We start from the raw sequence: 25,772 nt of genomic DNA on the forward strand, positions 1-25,772 counted from the left end.
ATGGACAAAGAAAGCAGATTCATGAATGAGGCAGTGTTCAGACAACAGTGAGTGGGCTTAAGTAATTCTCTAACAAGTCCAAGTTTTGTGAGCAGTACTGCCACAGAAACAGCAGATAACATGAGCTTCTTGCTGACCTGGCTGGCAGTATTACAGGGATAATATTTTTGTTAGGATGAACTGTTCTTGAACTATTCTAGCAGTGCAAAAGGTACAAACAGGCTGTCTTTCAAAATCAGGCATGCATCTCTCTCTCTCTCTCTCTCAGCAGGAGAAGAGGAGAATGTATGTATATACTTATGGTACTGTGGCTGTGTTGTGGTTTAACCCGGCTGGCAGCTAAACACCACACAGCCGTTCGCTCCCCCTCCCCCCTCCCTCTCTGGGATGGGGGAGAGAAACGGGAAAGTGAAGCCTGTGAGTTGAGATAAAGACAGTTTATTAAGACAGGAATATAATAATAACAATAATAATAATAGTGATAATGATAATAGTATTACTAATAATAATGTGTAAGAAACAAGTGATACACAATGCAATTGCTCACCACCTGCTGACCGATGCCCAGCCTATCCCCGAGCAGCCGGCGCCCCCACCCCGGCCAGCCACCCCTATATATTGTTTAGCATGACATCAGATGGTATGGAATACCCCTTTGGACAGTTTGGGTCAGCTGTCCTGGGTCTGTCCCCTCCCAGCTCCTGCTGCACCCCTAGCCTGCCCGCTGGCAGGACAGAGCGAGAAGCTGAAAAGTCCTTGGCCTGGTGTAAACACTGCTCTGCAACAATTAAAACATCAGCATGTTATCAGCGCTCTTCTCATCCTAATCCAAAACATAGCACCCTACCAGCTACTAGGAGGAAAAATTAACTCTGTCCTAACTGGAACCAGGACAGGCTGAACTTGAGAGATTCCCAATGCCTGCTTATGTTTGAATGTTTTTTCTTTGCAGTTCTTTTTGCAACACCCAATTTTTGCAACAGTCAGGCAATGCAAGAATCTTGTTCCAAGGGCACATCCAGACCCAATATTGTTTCTTTAACTTCCCCTTTGAGACCCTGATGCTTGTACTGATAATCTATTTAGTAACTTACTCATTTTTCTGCAATAAAAAAATGGAGTTCCTCATGCAGAGTGAGAATGTTCTAAACTCATTTGACAACGAAATGAAACAGACATAATTAAGTTTTTAGATTCATGGGAGAATCTACCAAGATTTGAGTCTAACCCAAAAATACATGAAAGGAAAGGTTATGGTTATATTTAAAATGATGGTGTCAGAGAGGTTACTACGTATAAAATCAAATTTCTAATAAAACACTTTGTATCTCGACTCAAATAGCTGTAACAGTACTGATCTGTGGGCACAATGCAGGGTCTATAGAATGGCAGTTTAATACACTTCTCCCCTAACTTTCTCTGAATGAGAAACTGTTTCTTAGATCTTGGAGAAAATCTTAGCTTTAGACAGTACAGTCCGCTTCCTTGTGGGAAGAGGAATAAACTTGTCTGACATATAAGAACAACTTTGTTTAGATCAGGAGCTGTGACAGTGTGACTACTATAAATGGTTGTAGCAGGTTGTAGTGGGGTGGGGGTCTGTACATTCTCTTATGCAACAAGTGATAGAACAAGAGGAAATAGCCTCAAGTTGCACCAGGGGAGGTTTAAGTTGGGTATTAGGAAAAATTTCTTCTCTGAAAGGGTTGTGCGGCGTTGGAACAGGCTGCCCAGTGAAGTAGTTGACTCACCATCCCTGGAGGTCTTCAGAAGATTTGTAGATGTAGAGCTTAAGGACATGGTCTCATGGTAGACTTGGCAGTGCTAGGTTAATGGTTGGACTTAATGATCTTAGATGTCTTTTCCAACCTAAATGATTCCATGATTCTATGATTCTCATTAAATTAAAAACAAAAACGAATCCTCTGTCCAATATAGTTAAAACAATACAAATCTGTGGATAAGCTGGGTAGTAATTAAATACATTGTCATTCACCTCTCTATAAGTGCTTCAAATTGTTCCCAGGGCTGTGAATGAGTAAGCTCTACAAACAGTTGGTGACATTGTGAAATAAGTCAGCTTAGCTACATTTCTAATGAGTAATTGCACACCACAAACTCCTCTGTCAGTGAGATTTTGAATGCTTAACAATGTTAGCAGAGAGACTAGGAAGTTATCAGGAATGGATCACTTAATTGAAGATGGAAATTTTAATGGTCAGAAATAGAACAGCTTACTCTGCTACTGCAGATATGACAGACCTACTCGGCAGATTCAGCACACTTTGTTTAATCAGTCTCACTCCTTCTATAGGTAGTTAATTCACTCCAAATCAAACTGTAAATGAAAACACCTCCTCAATTTATTTCAAGTATGAATCTTTACTTATGTGTAAGTATTGTACAGAATTGTACAGTACATTTTCAGCAGTTAAGGCCACATTTTTATGCTTCTTTTATACACCTCATCTTCTCATCATTCAATATTTATTAGTTAAAAAGTATTGGGCATTCCTTTTAAACTGATACAATAAGTTACTTCAACAGTACTGTAAATGGAAGATATAATGGTTGTTTTCTTTTCCTCCTTTTTTAAAAGAAAGCGATGATGCATAGTAAAACAATCCATTTATAAGCCCCTGTAGCTAATCTCACAGGATAATGCTACTGAGAAGAAATTAATCCTGCCACAAAACTTTTGACCTATCACTGAATTTGGCTCAAGAACAAAGGCATGCTCTTTATCATTATTCTTGGGAAAACTTTCTCTCTAGAGTGAAATCCTGCCATTGAGGCAGTGAATTAATACTCTCAAGAAAATTAAGAATATATACAGAACAAGCTAAGAATTAGAAATTAATATCTGAAATGCAGAAGTAAGAGCATGTTTGTTCAAAATATTGAAAAAAAATCAAGTGGTAGCAAATATTAAGTTTTAGTTTATACACACATTTCCAGACCTAGCATCTAAGCATCCTAACCAGATGGATCCTGCTTGCCCCAGCTTCATGAAGAGCTTTCTGATTAGTTTGCCATCTTCACTGATGATCACACCTCTCCTACGTCCTGAAAACATATACTCCTGGTGATAAGATACAAGATGCATACCTTGGGGGGCAGGGATCCAGGCTACAGGCTTTCAGCAGCTGTGGAGGACGGCGGCTCATTATGCACAATGTTTCATCTGCAGTCTCCCTGGTTTGCTTGTTCAGGCAGGTCACCACAGCCTCCTGGACACCTGCACACAAAAATGCATGGTCACTGCCAGCTCCCGGTACCCAGAGGGGCATCCAAGGGCAGAGACAGCCCCGCAATTCCTTTTTTCTCCTCTGTTGGGAACAAGCCTTCAATTGTAACTCTTGTAATTTTCCTGTAACAGTCACACATTGCCTACTGCACCTTATATGTCTGGTTTCCCAGCTGACAGGGAGATGGTCTAATCAAAACTCTGCATGGGATGCTGGGCTTGTCCTTGCTCTCATTCTCACTGTGTGTCTCAACAGCATTGAGAAGTCTGTAGGTTCGTTCACTACTTACCTTGCCTGGGCAGAAAAATGTACAGTGCTCTCCAGTGATGCCTCCATTCATAGTATGTGCAGTCATGCTGTTTATTTGTCAGCCAGGCAGGTTAGGGTGTAAAGATAGCCTTGATGTTGGCACGCTATATTTTAAGAAACTAAGATTACTCTAAGTACAAAAGTAAAGCAAAACAAGGTCAAGTATCAGCTATTTTTCTATATCCAAACTAACACCTGCACTGGAGATGCAAAACTGCCAGGTGTGTCTGAGAACTGGTACAGAAGAGGGGTAGCTGTGAGGACTAAGAGAGAAGTTGGAAGATTGGATGATTAGGCTACAACTTGGAAAATGCTTGTTGATACCAAATTTGTCATGTACTCTTATGCACGCCAGTTACTCTGTCTCAGTTTTCCTGTAAAATAGGCATATCAAGATTTTTTGGATCACATGGTTAGAAAGATAGAAAATCAAGCATTGCAGCACTACATGTTATAGGAAAGACTACTTAGTGAAAGAAGTCTGCTGGATCTACTTCTTCCCCGGGGGTTGTGTGGATAGTTATTTGCCTAAATTCCCTAAAAATCTAATCCACAGTGGTTCAAGCAAGATAGAAGTATGCTCTTTACATTCATCCCAACCTCCTGAGTTGGGAAAAGGTTAGCTGAACTCACAATTGCATCATCTTTTCAAAATCAGCAATTAGTTTTCCAAAATATCTTACAATCTTTTGAAGATACCAGTGGGGGGAGGGGGGAAGAAGAAAAGTGGGAAGCTCAAACAGCTCCACGAGCAGTGTAACAGAATCATCAATGCTTTTTGCTATTTCTAACGCCAGAACACGTCATTAGGCAAACAATGACATCATATTGCTCTACAGGACCAAAGAACTGTAGTTCATCATAGGTTCTGCACTCCTGAAATCATTCGTAGATTCATTCCTCTTATTCTCAGTACAGGCTGAAGAGAGGTCCACAGCAAAGTGGCATGCTGAACAATTTATAGGTTTCTATGTGCTTGTGCAAGCCTATTCAGGACATGCCTGTGACCCTATCCCCAAGCATTATCCCTGCTGTACTCAGGTGCTGAAAAGAAGAAAGAAACTTGACATTTTGGGACATTTGGACATTTTTTCGACAACAAAATTACTGAAGACTCTTAAGTCAGCCAACATTGCTATGGGTTTCATTCTTCAGAAGATGGCCGCATACTTTCAAACAATTTTTCTATTCAAGTAATCTCCCCAAACACATTTATACATAAACAATATGTTCTCTGCCCTGTCTTGTTCAGTATGTTTCCAACCCAATTGTTTTTCTGTTGAGTATATTGCAAAACGAGGCATATGGACTCCCCCCTGGGACAGACTGCTCCTGTCTGCAGAACAGAAGCAGTTCTCTAACTGGTGGGAAATGGCACTGTGTTGAAATTATTGGTCTCTACTTTGCATTGATCACTTGAGCAGGCCTAAATAGCAAGACCAAACTGATGAACACAGGGGAAAAGGACCACTAGTCCTGAGGAAGGGAAATGTTGGAAAGTACTTCTCTTAACTGTGTGGAAAGAAACCACTGAGTTCTGCATACTGACAATTTCATTGTTTGATAGGGATAAGGCTAAACACATCTGTTATGTGCTTTTCAGATCAGAATTTTGTAAACTAGGTCTATTTCCACAGTTTCAATTTCTCCTCTCTGAAGTGTGTCACTAATGAGCTGTTGACCAATGATTATCAATTACCTCAGCGCTTTTGCATTGCCTGGTTCGGAGCTGACTATCCAACTCTGATTGACTGTGAGGTCTTGAATTCCGCCTCTCCTCCATTTCTCCATCCCAACCCAGATGATTTCATAGAATCATAGAATATCCAGAGTTGGAAGGCTTTATCAAGCTCATGGAGTCAAGCTCTGAAACTACTGCTCTTCAGCTTTTACTATACAACTGTCCCCAAACCCCACAGTGTGCTCATTAGGACCACATCAGGAGTTGAACTCGACCCTTGTGGATCCCTTACAACTCTGATTCTACGATTCTATTACCCATGCTTCCTCCTGTCACCTAAATTATCTCTGATTGTATTTCCAACAATTTTAGTCTATTCTACCAGCATTCTACTCTGCTCATTGTGATTACCATTCAGAAATTCTTGCAAATTTTTACCTTATAAAGATTTCAGTATGACTATTAATCCTGTCTGATGGCCTGGGTATTGAAGAAAAAGGCTCCTCCTGAGCTTAGCTAGTCCATTGTTCCTAGATCTGGTAATGACAGAGATTGCTGGCTATAACAGTATGTGCCAATGACTAAAAAAAATCTAGCTTGCTCTAGCAGCAAACAAATGTGCTCAAAATCACTTTTTTCAGCTTCTCCTTGATTCTCACATGGAATTCATTTCAGCATATTGATAACATCTATCCTCTGTTTTTGATAGGTCAATGAGGCGATTGGTTACAAACTTTAAATCAACAGAGGGATCACTGTACCTTTAGAGGATATAAAGAGCTACTGTCTGTCAGAAGCTCCACAGTATGGAGACCATTAAAAAAAAGTGTATGAACTTCAAGAAATTTGCTTGTCAAATAAGTGAATTCTAAGCACTATTATGGACAATATTACCAGAACAAAAGCTGTTCTCTTTAAAATTGCTTTCTCTGAAAAAAAGAAATCAGTTCTGAGTGGGAAATTGCAATACAAAATGGTATAAGGGTGGGACATGAATCTAAGCAGTTTAAGTTAACTTTCAAAATACCATCAAATGAGATTTTCTATGTTTATATCTACCAGAATAGAATAATTGTTACATGATATTTGATGACAGCTCTGGGAAATGCAGCCACTAACAGCAGACTAAATGGCTAACTAATTCCTTCTGGTTGCTACTTCTAGGAGGTGAAAGGTTACTTCTGCATCTATCCAATTTCTTCTCTTGAGATTCCAAAACCAATAAAATTAGTTTGACCTGTCTTGCACCTATGGCTGCAAAAGTATCTGACTTAGCATCTGCTAATCTGCAAAATTTGGAGCTGACATCAGACAAAAAGAAATCTTGGCTAAAGGTTTTTGCTGACAATTATAAAGCAAAATGTCTCTGTCATTTCAGTCTATGTTGGAAAAATATGCACATAATCACTGTATTTAGAGAAATGACTTCATTTCAACAGGACATTTCTAGAAGATATTAAGGTTTCAGTATTCACAGCGCAAATGTGACAAATCATTAGTGCTCACTAGTAGACTCAATATGTGACAGATACTCCTGTAAAGTCAGTGTTCATCACCACTTAGCATACATTAGTGTCAGATTTTTTATGTAGGAATCAAAGCAATAGAGGCAATGATATGACAACTCTTTGTGAACTGCTCTAAACACTGACTACCATCAGCAAGATAATAGTAAGCTTAGAAACCTCTTGCATTATTTTCCATTAATTATTACTGTTGTTTATAAGTTTGCAACATATTACTGGTAAATCTGTGTAGATCAAACTCTTAAGCATTCATGAGTTATTGAGTGGTTTCCAGTCCTAGTGTATTCATTCTGTATTTATGTATATGTAGCCTGAAACTTCTCATGTAAAAAGAGAGCACCTAACAAAATCAAGATTTAATTTAAAAATAATGGAGAGAGCTTATTTTTCAGAACTAGCTAGACAAAATGATGGGAAAAATGAATATCAGAGCACATTAGTATTCCCTAACATGTGGATCCTGTGACCTTGATTAACACTGAGAAGCTCCAAGCATCAAGTCTGCTAGCTTCAGGCAATTACACCATTAGTACTTTTTTACCATATGTTTTCTTAGCAGTGAGATCAGAACTAGTGGCACTTAGTGGTAGGAGTTACAGAACCAGCTGAGCCCTTAGAATATCAATAATCAAATGCATCTGCTATGGGAGGACCATTTGTTTCCACGTCTATATTTGCACAGCACAAGTCAAGAGATAAAAACTAAAAATGACATATGATTCTTGCCTGTATCACAAAATCACTTCAGCAATTTTTGTGTGAGTGCAATCTGAATGATCTGCAGATACATGGAAACAGTAATACATGAAACATTGATCATTCTTGGTGACAGCCAGAACATGGAGCCTCAAAGTCCTGTGTAAAACATGTCATGCACTTGGGCATTTTACAGTTTTCATCCAAGCCTTTTCAAATAGATGCATCAAAGGAACAAGTCCATGGGTGTTCTCACTGAAAAGCATGCACTTAAAGAGGGAAAGCACATGCAACACAGAAACATTTTGCACTTACCTCCTCCACAGGACTCTGAGCACTCTGTATAGCCCTCATATCGCCAGTCATAGAGCTCATCAAATTCCTGCAAGCTGCCATAGAGCAGGTCGGTTTCCTCTGGGGTATATTCAGTTGCCTCTCCACTGCAAGGGCCACTGTAACAGGCTCTCTGAGACACAGGTTTTAGACCTTCACATTCATCAATGGGCAAGTCAGCGACAGACTGAGAGAAAGACAGGAGCACCTGACATTTCACAAGCCGCACCTGGCTGCCCACTCCACAGGTGACACTACAGGAGGACCAAGCCTCAGGAATAAACCTGTGAGGGAAAGAGCGAGCACAAGGTGAGCAATGTCCATAAACAACCAGGCAAGCAAAAGTAGCATAGGCCAGTCCAAGCCAAAGTCCGTTTAATGAAAAATACATGCTTCACCTTATCACCATGCTATAATGAAATACACATAAAAACCATGATGTAGGAGTTGAGCTGGCAACTCACCAGCAACAGTAGAAAGGCTCTCAAGAACTTTTGGAGTATCTCATCTCCAGATAGGAAGACAAATGCTGAGAGCACCTATGCTTATCCTAAAAGCTCTCAATGTAAGGAGTCCTGGAAACTCCTGATGTGCACCACAATCCCACTACTTTTTTCTAGGATTCAACCTAAAGCACCTTTGCCTTAGGTGATAACACAGCTATGTCATTAAAACTTACTAAATAGGCTGTTATATACTACGTACAGTGTTCTGAGGAAAATAATGTCAACCATTGAACCTGTGCTGCAGAAACTGTCTTTAAAACTTAATTCAAAACCATGAAAAGATAAAAGCCCACCATCTTTTTAGCTTTTTACTATTATTATTATTTTTCCTAGTGCATTTCATTTCCGTTCTCATTATTAAAAGAGTGTTCTATTTCTATTCTGGATTTTTCTGACTGTTACTCTTGTCTCTCTGATTAGGAACCCTTACATACTCCAGATTTTTGCCTCTGAAGGTCTATATATACGTTAATCAAAACACTTTGCAGCTATCTTTACAATAAGCAAAAAAGACCGAATTCTATACTTTTGGTGCCATTTTCCTCAAAAATGGCATTGCCTTCCAGGGCAGAAGGCAATACATACATCTGTTCCACAGAGTAGGTCTACCTAAAGCTATTGGAAATTCATTTCTTACCTTGAGAATCCTATGAACAGCCTGATAGGGAGAGAAAGGAAATTTAGTTTTGTGATTATCATCCTTTACAGTTTTTGTATGCACTTTTTTTTGTTGTTGTTGTTTAATCCACTACCTTTCTCTAGTTGACAAAAGGACCTTCCCTTCACTAAGGAAAAACCTGAATCCAAAACCAAGAGGGGAACTTGGTGCCCCCACAGCCTGTATGTACCAGGATCCCTCACTGGAACAACTTGGTCTCTTAGAGCAGATACTGTGCATTTCTCTACCCACTTTTTGTGGGTGCTTATAACATGTTGTTATAGCCCTCGTATCCATTGCTAGCACTATACACGGGAAGTAATACAATGGAAATAAATGGATTTTATATATTATTGGAACATTTGGAACTGTTCTTTATACTGCTCTCAAAACTGCAAGATTTCATTCTGAAGGAAAACCTTTGAGAAACTAACAATGAAAAGTGATTCCATTTCTCTATCCTAAGACATTCTATCTTGCAAATGACAAAGATTGGTTTTGTTTCAAAGACCGTTAGAGTCCAGTGGAGGGCCACAAAGATGATACAGGGTCTGGAGCATCTTCCCTATGAGGAAAGGCTGAGAGACCTGGGTCTGTTCAGCCTGGAGAAGAGAAGACTGAGAGGGGATCTCATCAATGTGTATATATACCTGAGGTGTGGGATACAGAGGGATTTGGCCAACCTCTTTTCAGTGGTTTGTGGGGACAGGACAAGGGGCAATGGCCACAAGATAGAGCACAGGAAGTTCCACACCAACACGCGAAAGAACTTCTTCACGGTGAGGGTAATGGAGCACTGGAACAGGCTGCCCAGGGAGGCTGTGGAGTCTCCTTCTCTGGAGATATTCAAGGCCCATCTGGAGGCCTACCTGGGCAACCTGCTCTAGGGAACCTGCTTTGGCAGGGGCATTGGACCCAATGATCTCTCATGGTCCCTTCCAACCCCTACAATTCTGTGATTTGGTGATTTTTCATTTTGAAGGGATTATAGTTTTTAACAGTACAGGTGGGCCACTCATATTATTTTCTCTGTGCTATTATTATAATACTGTTTTGATGCAGAAAACCTCCTGTCACAGATTAAACAGTCCATGTCAGCCACTGTGATTTAGATACTTTGATTAATTTGAACATAAAGCTTCTTGGCATGACAAACTAAGATGTAAAAATCTTAATCAGGTTACAAAAAAAGTCACTGTGGATGTCTTCATCAAAAGCCCTATTCCCTGTATTTTTTAACATTCAGAATTGTTGTGTAACTTTGCCTTGTTGAAGGGCTGCTGTATTCCAAACCAAAAGGGATTATATTTTGCCAGGCATTAAAATTACTCATTTAGAAAAACAGAGACACTTTACACACTCAGTATTTACACATGATGTATATCACCCATACAAACACAGGAACAAAAGAGAAAGGAAACAAAAGAGAAGTAAGAACTTTAATAAAGCATACTGGATTCTTTTTGAAATGATACTTGACCTACAAATGCCACATATTACTTTATTTTGCCCTTGTCAGCAACTCATAATGCAAATATTGGAATACCTTCAGGAAATTATATTTTATTCAGCTTTCCAGGCTCAATTTCTACATTTTAAGTAATACATTTGAAACGCAATTTTATTCAAATATAACTGCTGGCTGCTGAAGCACAGAGTGAATTGGTAGAACCAAGAGGTGTAAGCAGGAAAAAAAAGGGGGGGGAGTGGGAGAAAAAAAAAATACAAACAACAACAACAACAAAATATAAAATCTCCAAACAGGAGTTGTCATTATATACTGAACATTTATGTGATGTGAATGTATAGTATAAATACATACACTGGTTCCGAATTTTCCATCATCCTTAATTTAATTACAAAGGAAATTACAAAGGCTTTGAGATATCTTTGTGTGGTCATTAATGATAAATGTTGCCAAATGGTGAGCACAGAACATAAAAAGTATGTGAATAATAAGCAGTCAATTCCATGGGTTTAAAGTTATTTGTTCTGCATATAGCATATCTTCCACTGCGCACTATTGTGCTTTTCTGTATGCTCACAACTGTGTCTTCTTTGAAAACTAAAGTGGCGGAGGTTTATAGAGAAGGAGATATTTTAGAAAACAGGAAATGATGGAGGTGCTTCAGATGTCATTGTACATTGTTTAATTAAATCCTGCTTTAACACCAGTCCCTGTAATAACAGCCATAATAAGTAAGACAAACACAATGGCTAGTTGCTGTGTTGTTACAGTAGTAGCTATCAGCCAAAGCCCAACTGGGCTAATTGCTGCACAAATAAAAACAAAAAGATGACTCTTGCCTCAAACAGATTACTTTGAATATTTTATGGCTCGTAGCAGACTTCCCAGTGATTAGCATGTTACTATTGCATCAAAAATCATCTTTTATTCCTCTGCACAGCAAAAATAACACTTTTTCCCTCACAGAAAAATGCAGAATTGAGTGTATTCTGAGTGCTCTGTTGAAAAGAGAAGTCTTTTGCTCCCACTTTAGAGAGAACAGTACTGGGTGAAGTGAAAGCTGGAAGGAGGGAACATCATGACCTTTCTCTGTTATGATTGACCTAACCATGCCTGCTGCTACCCAACTGCATGAGTGTTGCCTACATTGTGGCACCCAGCTGTAGCTGTGCTATGGCAGAAGGGCACCTCTGCCTACCATTCCCCTGGGCATCTGTGTAGGCAGCAGTTTTCTCAAGCTTGAAAGGAAACAGGTTAGAATGAAAGGTGGAAAACTATCATTTAAAAAAAAAATTAGAAATTGATGTCTCTTGTAAACAAATGCCTGTGCTTGTTTCCTTGACCTGGAGGCACTTATGGTGATGGACCAACAACCATTTCCCATTACAGAAACATGCTGGCAAAATAGCAAGTTCTGGACTTAAACAATGAATTGCATTTTTGGATGTTCTTTTTTGTTTGATAGCTGTTAATGCTTCACATTGTTCACAACATTAATGTTAGCTAAAAGAAATGGATTGTTGCATGATTTACCATGTGCACAAAAGCCTACAATGGGCCACACAGTGCTCTATGAGCAGAGGAAAAGAAATGTAATGCCACTGACATTAATGGACTTCTACAGGATTCACTCAGGTGTGGTACAGTGCAGGTTTAAGTTCATTGCTTTTGTAGGGTAAGACTTTTAAATACATTTTAATGTAACAGCAAAACTAACATATGGGTGTTTGTACATATACCACTTAATACAAATACATTGGTCAACTTTTGAAACACATTGCAGTCCAGCATTCAGGCTGTACACATACAATTTACCTGCAAGAACAAACAAATTTCAGCTGTTCACAGAATTGTAGGAATGTGTGAACACTTGGTAGGTGCCACTTGCCGAGTTCAGTTTTGCAACGACCATTTGCATTTGTCAGTATTATTAAGTATTAACGTTTACATTTGAGAATGCCTCTTTAGATAACAATTTGCCTAGTAATTTAAAAGAACTTATTTTTAAATTATATAGATGGAATGCACCAAAAAAACCCAGCTTCTGTAGACTAGCTGAGGCACGGCTAAGGATTGCTGTATATTCCCCTCCATGAAGTAACATATAGGTGACTGAGAAAATCAGAAGTGAAACACAAAGACAGATTCAATGCTCAGTAATGGGAGATCTTCCACACAGTTCACAGTGGGTTCAGTTCCAGACACACGAAAAAGAAAGATGGTATAGAGACTGATATCATTTATGCTTTTGAGAATTTTTTTTTCCACTGCTACTTAAATGACATATTGCCCTCAGCTTTTATTACTTAGTGCCATTTTTAAAAATCCATCATTGGGTAAATCCATTATTTAGGCAAAGGCTGAAATTCTGAGAACCGTACATACAAATAAGACAGGGTGTTCAAAAGCACTGAAACCCATCTCTTAAATCTCCTAAAACCAGATACTACTGGTGAAATAAAGTTCTCATTGGCTTGTTCAAAGGCTTAGTAGACTTCTGTGCCAGAACTAGTAACTCAACTCAGACTTCCAGACTCCTTGTCTTGCACTGAAATGCAAGCCTGTCCTTCTTCTTCAGGAGAGGCCACCTTTCTATGGGATTTAACATGTAGGTAATACCACAGGATGCTCACACAGCACTGGGGCTGTTCCAAGAAGTGTAACAGAGGAGGTCATGACCATCTGTCAATAAAATCTCAGGGCTCCATCTGTAAGAGTAATGGCACAAGAGGCACTTGTATAGGTTCAATTCCAATTGGAGTGATTATGATCTATCCCTCTATAGTTTCTCTTCAGTTTAGTTTGAATATGGTCTTTTCTTTCCACTTTGTGTCAAATCACTCTGTATAATTGGTGCTCTCCATAAGCTCAACACTGTCTTAATACCCAGGAAAAGATATCTGATTCTGTCCTTTACAGATATCAGACATTTATTCTAAGCAGTAGTAATTCTCTAAAGAGGTGTCTTGAATGAATAGTAAGAACTCATTAACTAATATTAGGCTGCTGCACTGCTCATCTCTGTGACCGACCATGTGGATAGTTTCATTGTACATAATTAGATCATAATATGGAGAAGTTTCCCTAAACTCGCTTCTTTCTCTTTGTCATATAACACTGATAAGGAGGACAAACAACAGCATAACATTTGATAGTATCTGTGTGACAACACTACTATTTTGGCAATGCAATAGAAATAATGTACTTAATTCTTGAAGTAAAGCATTTGCAGGCAGTTTCAAATTTACATATTAACCTGTGAATTTGGTATAGACATAACTGTAGAAACTATTTAACAGTGAAAACCAGAATGGCATAGATTCCATGTCTTTGGAAATGTATATACCTTCTGAAAAGTAAGAAAGAGATATTGGGTAACTGCCACACTGGCCTCTCTGTCCAAATCCAGTTCCCGGAGGGCTCTGCCCCCCCACTGATGCATGTCAGGAATTTCCTTTTGTTTCTTACTGAAGTGGCCCCATCACTACGATGGTGCCATCTGGCATCCAGATATTATTGTTTGCTTTTTTTTTTTTCCCCCTTCTTTTTATGGCTAGCACAAGGGTTATTTATGGCAATATGTTAAAAGCTGGGTATGGTGTTAACATACAAAAGCATTTCTCAAGAGTTAGTGACAGAAATCTTTTAAACACCCCCCCCCCCACACCCATAAAACCAATCTCATTACACGCAGAAGAACCCATGCTTTTTAAGTCATGATCACTGTTCTTTCTGACTCCACTGTAATGTTGTGCTGGTGTAATCAGCTACAGTGCAAGAGGTCAGACAGAAAGATACTGTGGCTTCTCTCTTTGATAATGTCTTATCAAAGACAGAAATAGAAATATAGAAATAGAAATAATGTATTTCTAAGGCCTACTGAATGGTCGCTTCAGAGATGGACAGAAATAGGAGAACAATGCATACAATGCCATAAGACAGCAAGGACTTCTCCCCTTACACCTTTGTCTTAGCAGAGATTACAATACTTGCTTACTGGTCTGGAGTATTTCCTATTAGTTCTGTCAAAAATTAATATTTAATTGACTCTGTGTAGGGATGCAGCAGGTCAAACACAAATTTAACCGTCCCGTCTAGCCTCCAAGTGGCTGAACTTGTTGTAAGTAATTCTTTGACCAGCAGAACCAATGAAGACCAATTTAACATGGATTTGGATTTTAAGGTTGAAAGCCCAAGTGGATTCTCTGATTTCTCTTGTGGACCAAACTCTTTTAGAAAGTGTTCCTTCAGATGGGGAATTAGTAGGCTGACAGTTTTCTACCTAACCATCTATTTCAGTGAAACATGCGGGAAACTACCACTGAATTTCCTGGTGAATATTAACCAAATTTGACAGAGGGGTAAAGTTCCTTGTGATAACTTTGTACCTCTGTCAAATTCCGTTAATAGCAATAAATTCAGACATAACTGAGGGAAGAGGAAGGCAAATGACAGACAGACATATACAGACAGAATTAAACTCTAAGACTTGCTTCCTTTGGAAAATCCTGAAGAAATAAACAATGGAAGTCATTAGACGCAGACGGAATAAAACTGCGGCATCTGCTGCCCTAGCAGCACAATTTAGAGAATGATCACAAATTACAGGTAGAAGGACAGTGCAAAAAATGTATGTAGCTTTATAACTCATAGTTTTCAATTTCATAACAAAAAATTATTCAATAGAAAGTCATTATAATCACAAGGCAGCATGAGACCTCAAAATATACAAGAAATTTTGTGGAAAATTTCTGCTTTTGCTTTTAAGTTTCCAATCAAAAGTAAACTTTGAGGAGGACAAAACAGTTGCTTATAGATGGGAATTGCTTTCTTTGCCTGAAGAATGATAATGAAGAAGAGATGACAGTGTTAGGGGCAAAGTGCGGTCTGCTGGCTACAAAGAATTATCCTGTCTGTAGAGGAGAAGGGGGGCAGTGACTTGATAACATAAGAAAGCTCAGGAAGAACATCAGATGAAGTATAGAAGGATGAGTCCTTACTGACATCTACCTATGTGCAGTCATGAAATCAGTTGCTATTGCATCAGTACAGAGCAAGCAGGAAAATCACATAAACATATCTTGTCTGAAGAAACTTCCAGCATTTCAGCTTCTAGCAGATACACTCACAAACTCAGTACTGCCTTCTCAGCACTTGGCTTACCATTTCTCTGGAGGTCTCCTGCTTTACAACTTCTCCCTCTCCACTCCATGCTGTCTCTCCTCTCCCCATCATTATCTCCCTGACAAACTGAGGTGTAGGGTCTCAGAGAAAGCCTGTCCTGGCTCCCTCAGTTCAATTCCCACCCTCAAACCAGCTCCGCTCTACTGAATTAGGGCAAGGGGAAGGCCTGCTCAGAGAAGGGGAAGCACACAATTAAAATTATTTTTTACAAGCCCTGATGTGTCTTCTGAAAATATTTACAGCAAAGTAAGACACTACAAAGAAATGAGATGCTTAGGTAGATAAACAGTATCAAATAGAATCATAGAATCAAAGAATATCCCGAGTTGGAAAGGACCCATAAGGATCATCAAGTCCAAGTGCTGGCACCGCACAGGTCTGCCCAAAAGTTTAGACCATGTGACTAAGTGCACGGTCCAATCGCTTCTTAAATTCAGACAGGCTTGGTGCCATGACTACTTCACTGGGGAGCCTGTTCCAGTGTGCAACCACCCTCTTGGTGAAGAACCTCTTCCTGATGTCCAGCCTAAACTTGGCCTGCCTCAGCTTAACACCGTTCCCGTGGGTCCTATCACTGGTGATTATGGAGAATAGGTCCCCTGCCCCTCCACTCCCCCTTGAGAGGAAGTTGTAGACTGCGATGAGGTCCCCCCTCAGCCTCCTCTTCTCCAGGCTGAGCAGGCCCAGTGACCTCAGCCGCTCCTCATACGTCTTCCCCTCTAGGCCCTTCACTATCTTTGTTGCCCTTCTCTGGACACTCTCCAACAGTTTAATGTCCTTTTTGTAATGTGGTGCCCAGAACTGCACACAGTACTGGAGGTGAGGCCGCACCAGCGCAGTGTAGAGCGGGACGATCACTTCCCTCGACTGACTAGCAATGCCGTGCTTGATGCACCCCAGGATACGGTTGGCCCTCCTGGCTGCCAAGGCACACTGCTGGCTCAAATAGGTGTCAATAGGTGGTCATGTTCTAATTACTCAAATTCACAATCAGCAAAAGAGCTGGCAACATCACACACAGTCTCACACCAGCTGGCATTTGATCCAGCATCTAAAAAAAATCTCACCATTTCTGACACTTAGATTAGCATGCAACTACACTCCACGCTGACCATTTATCAGTCAATACACATGGGTGATAGTCCAATATCTGTCAGCATGGTGAGCCATGGGATACTACCTTGTGTCTCTCTAGCTAGAGAAGGAGAAGCCAAAAGATGCATTATCCTGTAATTCACCTTACTTTTCAACGTATTGGTGTATTTGAAATTGTTATGTAGTCGAGTGATGCTATAAAACTTGGCTCCAAAGTTGATTGTTAACTGTGTCTTGGTGAATTCTGAATGTTTTGTCTTTTTTTTTTTAAATGTCACTATATACCTTTAAAAATCTAATAAACAGAACCTAAATTGAATATGTGTTTAAAGCTAGAAATTAAAGAAAAACACTATTAATAGTGAAGCACTGAAACCAATTTTCTGGGGAAGTTCACCACTCAAGGTCACTGTCAACAGATTAGATAGTCTGAAACAATGTGCATATGGCTGTTAAGGTTTACAGACAGGGATTGCATGGATGTGCCTTTCAGCACAAGCTTTCTAAGTTTTTATTTGGCCTTTCTGGCTCATGCCTTATCACTAGAAATCATTCCAAGCTAAACACAAGACATGGATATCTCCAAGCTTTGGGAAAGTTTGTACAAAGAGTCTGACTTTTCACCCTCTATTTTAGCTACTAGTCAACATGTATAAAAATCTATAGCTGAATTAAATTTAATGTCATATCGATTTCTCATCAGCCTAAAATAAAGATTATTCATGCTTGCAGAGTCGTGCCTTGTAAGGAGAAAGAAATGTACAAAATGTTGCCCCATGGCAGAATGAACTTAGACTAGACAGTGCTCCACTGTATTAGTATCCCACTGGTATCATTAAACTGTCGCGTGAGATGGGGTAAAAAGATAACAAGACCTTTGGCGGTCAGGGCCTTTATTGCAACAGTAAAACTGTAAAGTAAGATGTCATAGATGCAATTAAAACTATTTAAAATTCTTGAACTCCTTCTTCTTTCCCTGTTAGAGCACCACAAGTAATACACACATAAGCTTTTCTAGAGTATTTTATTAAAATGCATATGCTTATTCTATACAAATCCCTTCTTGCTAATATTTAAAGCTACACACAGTCATATAAAATATTACTGCACTCTTTTTCTACAGTACTAACAACAGTCTTCAAAAAATTTACCTAAAACTTTGCCACTGTATGAAATTGCTGCAAATTTTTCCAAATATGACCACATATCAGCATGATTCCATTTGGTAAAATACCTGGCAATACATATTTTTATTTACGCCTTCAGAAGTTAATTGCAGTTTGCTAAATGCACATTTAGTTAAGTGGTTTACTATAGTGTAGCAAGCCACAAGCAAACATTCAGAAATACAGAATTTTCTAGACTTTGCTTGTGAATGAATCAACTAACAAAGTTTATTCTGGAAACAGTAAAACGGCTTATTATATTATATGCTATAGCTGCTACTAATATATATATATACACGTGTGAATATCTGCAGTTTTATAAATGTGTGTATATAAATGCATGTGTGTATACATGTATGCATTTATGTACACATGAGAGATGGATTAATAAATTTATTATTCGGAGGGTGCTTTATGTATATCTCTTGCTCTGTGTCAACGTTCCAGTTGCACACAAATTCAATTCAGGAGAATTGAATCTGTGCCAAAATTACAATTCTATTGCATAATGAATAATATTTATTAGTCCAATACACAGCTGCAGTTGCAACTAAAATACCATGTGCTCAGCCATGAGGAACTGATACTGATTAAACTATGAACACAAGTTACAGTTATAGCACTCATTTTTCATAGTTCCAGGATAAAAAATCTGAAACATAATCATAATAGTATTTGTAATTTCTCAGTCTCATTGCTAATGGCTTATATGATATGCCATTCTTACTGCAGTGTCCTTTTCATTGCTATTTTATTAGGCTAAGGATGATTAATTATTCATAAAGTACAATAAAACACAATTCTAAAGGAATTTCTGAGAGTTTTTTAGGTCACTTAATTTTTCTAAATTCTCCTGCACTTCTGCTGTTAATGAAGTGGAGTGCATGTGGAAACTGCTAGATCATATTTTCAACAGCACCATGTCATGAATTTGGTATACCAGTTCAGATTCCTACAATTAGATTTTCTTACTGATATGTTAAAAAGGCAGCTATCACCTCTATATGGAAATATTCTATTCCAGTTTTTCATTGTAGGCTTCCTTTTTTTTCTTCAGCACTAACTGTTACTATTTTATGCCCTCCATGTCCTTCTGACTCAAAATATACAAAACAGAAGACAAATGAATAGAAAAAAAGAAAAAGAAGAAAAATAGGGACAGAATGAATTAATTCTATATACCTAAGAGGAGAAATGCAGTTTCCATTATTTCGGGCAGCCTAGGGCGTGCAAGGGGATTGTCAACGTATATACATAGGCAAATCTGCCATCCAAGAGGTTCCATGGCAGGAGGACGAGTTGGGTTTATGAATGGGTTACAAGGTGCTGACTGAGATCACTCTTGCAAAGATAGCTAGGCAAGGGCGATTAAGTGGCTAGGAAAGCAGGTTGGGAAAAACGCATGAAATTATGAAGTATGATGATAAAGCAATCCAAACCATAGGGCTGAGGTTTTAATTTATTTTTTGTTAGAGTTAATTCACTTCATTTGCTGCTACTACACTATTCTTGGGGGGTAGGGTGGGGGTGGGGATGCTCACTGGCTGCTCTGTATTTTACCTCTTATTTCACAGGTCTATTGTGATGATAAATAAAGATGCTGAGGTGCTGAGACACAATGGTGTTGTGCATCATATAACTACTTTAGGTAGACAGACTCACACTATAATATTATTGTAAATGACCTTAAATAAAACATGCATATATTTATTCAAATTCAGTCTGCATTTGTCCTCTTAAACTGTGCCTCTTCATACTTAAATGTGACACAGCCTTAAGTGCACTAATTTCCACCACGTCAGTTCAGCTCCAGATCCTCATCTCACAAGGAACTATTGTGAAAATTTTTTTAAGACTTACGATAGTTCTTCAGACACCACTGCTCCTTCTTCCAGCTCTTGAGCCTGTTTGTACCATGGCAACTTTGCTTCCACAGGAAGTTTCTCTACAGAACAAACACAAGCACATCAAAACAAAAACCATGCAGCAATGCTCCTATGTGTGCCTGCCTCTCCTCTCTCACTGAGTTAGCCTCATGTGTGTCTTCATTCACATGGAGGCTGAGGACAAGAGAAAGGGGACAAGGGACAGAATTATGGAGTTCTTATTATGGAGTTGTGACCTGGATTATAAAGCTCACGAGATTAGTTATATGACCAGATAGTTTATTATTGCAGCTAAAAACGCTATGGTGTTCTAAGGTGAATTAAGTCACATTTCAGAACACGCAACTGGGCTACAAAACTAGGCATATTTAAAAGTATTTTTTTGGAGTCAGACTTGCAAGTGTAATGACCCTTCATTGAAAGCTGTGAAGGCAAAATGTATAAACTCCTTGTGCTCACTCTTGAATTTTAGAACTTCAGAAGACACATTAATCTTGTTTTTGATAGATTACAAAAAGGAAGAAAATCCTGATTTGATGAGTGATACCACAAAACCCAGAGAAACTGTAATCAAATGGTCAAGCTATATTTTCAACTTTATCAGTTCATTGGCTATGTGGATTTAAAAAACGAGCTTGATACTTTTTCTGTCATTTCTGATGGAAAACAGTGGAGCTGCTTTTTCTCCCCTCCAGGATATGCACACAACATAAAGAGTTGCTCTGTTCTGGTGAGTGCAAGGCCATTCCATTTTTTGAGCCAAATTCCGCTCTCATGCGGTGTCAAAGTGGAGCATTTCAGCTGAAGGCAGTGGAGCTGTTTTAGCTCTACAGGAGTATGAAGTAAGAGCAAATTTGGCACCATAATTTGAAAATGAGCTCTGCATTTTAACAAAAATGTTTTGGGCCAGGATCAGGGTAAAAACACAAATAAAACAGAGTGAAATTCAGACCACTAAAGAGAACAAGGGATAGGCTTATTTGCCATTCACAAGCCACATAAGCCTTTCAAGTTTAGATAATGTGTAGATATTTATTTGCCAATAGGAGCAGATTAATGTCATTCAGAATATTTGAGAATTTTCTGTAACTTTGTTGTGGATAAGAATGACCTTTTCATATATGTACATGAAATTTCCAAACTGTTAGATGTATCATCGAGGAACAATAATTTACAACTTGATTTCACAACTACTGCAGCTTTTCTTGGAGCAAGATATTAGCCGGGAAAAAAAGGGACAGTAATATAGTTACTATGCCTGTCTCCCAGAAATAGCTTGCCAAGTTCTTACTCTAACATATTTATTAGTGCCATTTGAGGATGAATATTTGCCAGCACAGCTCTTAGTTTAATCCATATTTTACCGCTTTTGTTATCCAAAAAATGTAGGAGATATTTCTATTTATATGCATTGCAGCTTGTTTTATGGGTTTTGGAAAGCCATATCTTGCTTCTACACTTTTTTTCCTTGGATGCAAGTGCTTGTAAAAAGCAAAAGCTCTCATGTACAGTTGTCTGCTACATGACTTTTTAAATAAGATTTCTTTTTTAGAGGTGTGTATTCAACAGCAGAGACAGATAAAGTCAATTATAATCTACATTGTAAAATGATTTGGAGGATCAGAAATGTTGATGTTATACAGTGTGCTTAGACAAAAAAAAAAAAAGAAAAAGAAAGAAAACCACTCCTAACATAAACTACTGAAGACATTTTAATTTTGGAGATTAAGGTAAAATCTTTGTTTTTGTCAGAGAGTTCCAGTGAAAAACACTTAAATCTTATATTATACATAAAGTTCTATTACATGAATGCACATTCTCTATTAAAATTGAAAATCATTTCTTAATCCAGGGTTATCCTTTTTTCCCATTATTGGTGTAAAACAGAGTGCTTGAATAAACTAAAATGAAATAAATAACATCAACTATTTGCATTTTGATTTTCTTTAGCACAGTGCATTAAAGTAAAAGTGTATTCCACAGTTTTTGTTTTGATATTTTAATCAGCTAGGAACATTGTTTTCCTGCTTTATTTTAATCCAGCTCCAGAAGGAAAAAACATGCTAAGATTAACACATTCAACAGAAGTGAGGTACTTTACTACAACCGCTGCTTTAAATTTATAATGCTAGATTCATGACATAAAAATTACAAGCTTCCATCATATAAATGGAATAATTTGGATTGGAAGAGACCTCTGGAGAATGTCTGGTCCAGTTCTCTTCTGAAAGCATGATATAGCCCTCAGTTACATGGGTCTTCAAACATTACCACCTTCATTATGGAGGAAGAACTGAGAGAGAATTGCAGAACCAAGATGAAGAGTAAAATTAAACCCAATCAAAACAGTATTCTTCACGTAGAGCCTTCCATCCCATGGGAAAAGATGGGAGAAAGAAATAACCACCTACAACCGGATACTAATGATGTATGTACTACAAGGTGCAGCACAAGAATTCATCTAGGGTAAAGATGCCACTCTGTTGCAAGAGTCTGCTTCCAGCAAGCAGACGTACAACAGCCATTTGTTCCCAGACAAATCCCATTTGAAGAGTCTTCTTGATGCAGGCAAGCATAGCTTTCCTAGCTGGTCTTGCAGCTTTTCCCAGGTTCCATAGGCAGAAGTCAGTTGTGGGTGGTATACACCACCTGATTTTTGGCATCTTACTGCATTTTGCTTACACTGCAAGCTGCAGGCAAACAGGAGTTTGCTTTACTTGGGATCTGAACATTCTAAACAGATAAAGCCCCATAAATGTGGCTGTTTGACTGAGCCCAAGCCCACTGCATCTCAGAGTCATGCTAGCGCAGCCAGCACGAGCCTTTTATTCATCCTGGAACATGGGCTGACTGAGCTCATGTTGTCCAGCAGTGTGCAGTGTAAACACACCCATTGCTCCCCTGAGGCTCTGCATCTGGGTTTTGCCACTGGGTGGCTGGTAGATGCAGTGAATTCCCATGTTCCAGACAGACTGAAACACTGCAGCTTGACAAGCTTGTCTAATACAGGCCGGTGAGCACAGAAACTAAAATTCCAAATTTCACTCTTCCACCTCGGATCAGTATGAAGTCGCAGGCCACTTCATAATAAAGGTTCTTAATATGGACCAGCAATTCATTTTTCAGAAGGAAAAATTCATTTTTCAGATTTTTTCTTATGTTGGAGTTTAAGTCTCTGATTAAGTTCAACTACATTGCTGGAGCCCAGAAATTACCATAAATTACTGAAGGTACAGACACAAAAAGGTTTCATCAATAGAGATGTACATACATACAAACACATACACACTGATATACCTGTGGAAACAAATTCTTGGGACTGGTGCTACTGGCCATTGCCCATTTACCTAGTCTCCAGGACTGATGGGACTTCTATCCCATAAGAACATCCAAAGGGCTCGAGAAGTTTGTCCTTCTCTCAATAAACTGTGGGGAATTTACCCCAATCTTACTCTCTATGGGGCCCAAGTCAAGAAACCATACCAATTGTGAGTCCCCCTTGTATAAAGATGCTTCAAGTATTTTTGCAGCCTTGCTAATAAGAGGAACTTCATGGTGCAATACACAATGATTGCTTCTGTCTGATTTAAGCATCCAAGTTGTGAACAGGCTCTTTAAAATTATGGCTATGTTTATCTAATTTGAATGTTATTTACATATTTAATTCCTTTAGAATACAGTGCAAGTTTAGCTTTGATATGATCAATGTGGTTTAAACTGCTTACACTGTGGTCAAATTTACATGTATTTTTGCTTGCTGGATCACAAATTAACAAAACCCTAGAGCTTATAAGTATGAAGAGCCAGCATTCACTCTACCTGGCTAGCAGGCAAACTGGAACAGGAATGGCAGGCCTTAAATGTGAAAATTCAGAATTCAGTGCAGGTGGAAACAGTGTTACTAATGACAAAACAAAATTGCTCAACATGGAAAAACGCTGAAAACTTTATGAGAATCTTTCTCTCATTGCCTTTGGGTTTGTAGCAAGGAGTGGGTACAATGCATTCTTCTTTTATGTGTGGCTTTGTTTTAGAGCTACAGCCTCCTGTATGCATCCCTCTGTGATCAATGCAAAGAACCACACGGTATCTGAGCCCTTGCCCACAGGTCACAGTGCACTGGAAAAAGGAAATAAAAGGAGGAATGAGGCACTGATTGCGGTAGGCCATGAGCGTGACAAATAAAAAGGGAATGTGCAACAGAAGTACATGTACAGCAGAGGTCAAAACATGATACAGAAACACTCAACCCTGATAATAAATTATTCATAATATTTGGTAGTAACAGATGAGGCATAAAATTGGCATATATATTTGCCTTTGTGTTCTGCACGTTTATTTGGTTTAGACATTTAGCCTGTGGAACATTTTTTTTTTTCTGTGTCACACTCCCAGCACTGGCTACTTGGCTTGTGGCCATCCATCCCAGATTGGATTTGCTCAGTAACACCCTGTCAACTTCACCTGGAGCCACTCTGCTTTGCTTAAACAAAGTATTGGAGCTTATGGGTTAACAGGGGTGACACAGCTATTTTGAAACATAGCACCAAACAGAATGGGAAACTATTTAGGCTTTCTTCCCTCAGACAATTAAGTCTTTATTTATGGTAAGGTACATCATGTTTTCACCTCCCTCTCCATCCTTTTTGTAAGCTCTCTTTAAGTATTGAAAAGGTACAATGAGGTCTCCCTGGAGCCTTCTCTTCTTCAGGCTGAACAGCCTCAGCTGTCTTCATAGGAGAGGTGCTTCAGCCCTCTGATCATCTTTGTGGCACTCCTCTGGACCTACTCTAAAAGATCTACATCCTTCACGTGCTGGGGGCCCCAGACCTGGACGCAGCACTCCAAGTGGGGCCTCACAAGGGCAGAGTAGAGGGGAAGAATTACCTCTCTCTCCCTGCTGGCCACCCCTCTGTTGATACAGCCCAGGACACAGTTGGCCTTCTGGGCTGCAAGCATGTACCTGCTGGCTCATGTCGAGCCTTTCATCCACCAGAACCCCCAAGTCCTTCTCTGCAGGGCTGCTCTCAGTGAGTTCTTCTCCCAGTCTGTGCTCAAGTCTGGGATTGGCCCGACCCAGGTGCAGCACCTTGCACTTGGACTTGTTGAACCTCATTAGGTTCACATGGGCCCACTTCTCCAGCCTGTCCAGGTCCCTTTGGGTGGCTTCCCTTCCTTCTGTTGTATCGACTGCACCACTCAGCTTGGTGTTGTCTGCAAACTTGCTGAGGGTGCACTCAATCCCACTACGTCATTGATAAAGATATTAAACAGCACCAGTCCCAAGACAGACCCCTGAGGTACACCATTCGTCACTGGCCTCCACCTGGACATAGAGCCATTGACCACCACTCTCTGGGTGCAATCATCCAGCCAATTTCTTATCCACTGAATGGCCCACCCTTCAAATTCATCTCTCTCCAGTTTGGAGATCAGGATGTCACGTTCACAAATAGCTTACTGCTTTTGTTTTGTGCATTTCACTCATGTTCTCAGTCTATTGTTAGTAGAGGATCACAAATCAGTATTACAAATCTGATTTATTCTTCCATCATTCTCGTTAATCACACTAATCCTATTAATACACTAAACCTCAGTATTTACTTTGTAGATAGACAAATAGCATCATTGAAACAGAGGTCACGGTAATGAGGCAGGAAAATAATGAAAGTTACTAATTCAGCATGCTTACTAAAATATTAGCATTATTATCTGATTTAAAGATGTATTCTTAATACAGTAAATACAAAACCATCAAAGCGAAACTCATTACCGGTGACCACTCCTGAGCAAGCCACTTTGGGCAGTCAAATATATTGCAAGGTTGGACAACAGGCATCTTCGGAGTATACATGCATTTCCATTCTTCCACAGGGCTAATATGCCCTTGAATGTCTTCCTCCACACATGAGACACTGCGGCTTTGAATGCCCCCTCCACAGGAGGAGGAACAGGCAGTCCAGGGTGTACTTTCCCACCTGGGAAAAAGCAAAATGTAACAGAGAGGTGTTAGGAA

The 25,772-nt window shown here is 39.3% G+C and overlaps 1 pseudogene; it reads right to left on the minus strand.

Moving 5' to 3' along the window:
- Positions 1–22,716, minus strand: part of LOC136788610 (ADAMTS-like protein 1) — a 108,547-nt pseudogene extending 85,831 nt beyond the window's left edge.
- Between the last annotated feature and the right edge of the window lie 3,056 nt (positions 22,717–25,772).

This window comes from Anser cygnoides, chromosome W, assembly GCF_040182565.1.
Source record: "Anser cygnoides isolate HZ-2024a breed goose chromosome W, Taihu_goose_T2T_genome, whole genome shotgun sequence".
In the NCBI taxonomy this organism is placed as follows: domain Eukaryota; kingdom Metazoa; phylum Chordata; class Aves; order Anseriformes; family Anatidae; genus Anser; species Anser cygnoides.